Genomic DNA, 1024 nt, shown 5'->3' with positions numbered 1-1024 from the left:
ATATATATATATATATATAATCTATGATGTGCTTTAATCGCACGGTACGTTCCTAGAAGAACTAGGGTTCCATATCTACGGCACGTTAGATTAGTATACTCTAATATTGCATCCCTATATATGGGATTCAGCTATAACGCAGGAATAGAGCCAAATAAAATTGGAAGAATGACAGAAAATAAATTATTGATATTTCGAATTCTTAATTAGTACTCTCGTTTCAATAATTTATTTTCCCATAAAACCATTTTATCAGTATTGCTGATGGAATTATTTATACACATATACGCACGAGCGCATATACGCTCGTGTGGGTGTGGGAGGGGGTGTACTTAATATTCATAAATCATAGGATTGAGAAAGCTAGTGTTGCTTGAAAAGCAGTCTGGTTAGATCGGGGTATCGCAAGAAGCACAAAGCTCTCTGTGTATGAGACCTGTGCTCATACATCCCTGCTACGTGGATGCGGAACTTGGACAACCTAAAGGCATCATATCAAGCAGTTGGAGAGGTTTCATCAATATTGTACCCGATGCTTCTTGAACGTCAAGTGGTTTTTCTTACGCACCTGATGCTGTTACTGTTGAGAAAGTGCGCGAACGCCAGTATTGAGAAAAGAATGATTTTGAATCAGATGCGTTGGGCTGGTCATGTTATCAGATTGGAAAATAGAAGAATGCTTAAACAGATTTTTTATGGGAAGCTGACAAGAAGAAAAAGGCCACAACATAAACCAAGGAAGTGATTTAAGGATGTAATGAAAGTCAATCTTCAAGTTTTGGAAATAGAAGTGTATAACTGAGAGGCATTGACTGAAAATCGTGCCTCGTGGAGAAAGATTGTCAAGAATAAATGTGATGTCTATGAACGAAAGCAAGCGGACATACTGCTCTGAAGCATTTACTCTTTAAGCAAGGCACAAGTGCAGTTCCTGTGGAAATCTAGTTGGAATTAAAGAGCAATGTGTGTGAACAATTTCTCCCAAGAGCTGGATTAGTCAACCACTTAAACTCTCATGAACCAA

Source organism: Octopus bimaculoides, chromosome 18 (assembly GCF_001194135.2).
Source record: "Octopus bimaculoides isolate UCB-OBI-ISO-001 chromosome 18, ASM119413v2, whole genome shotgun sequence".
NCBI classification, from domain to species: domain Eukaryota; kingdom Metazoa; phylum Mollusca; class Cephalopoda; order Octopoda; family Octopodidae; genus Octopus; species Octopus bimaculoides.
The sequence above is the reverse complement of the archived record's forward strand: the minus strand, read 5'-3'. Positions refer to the sequence as shown.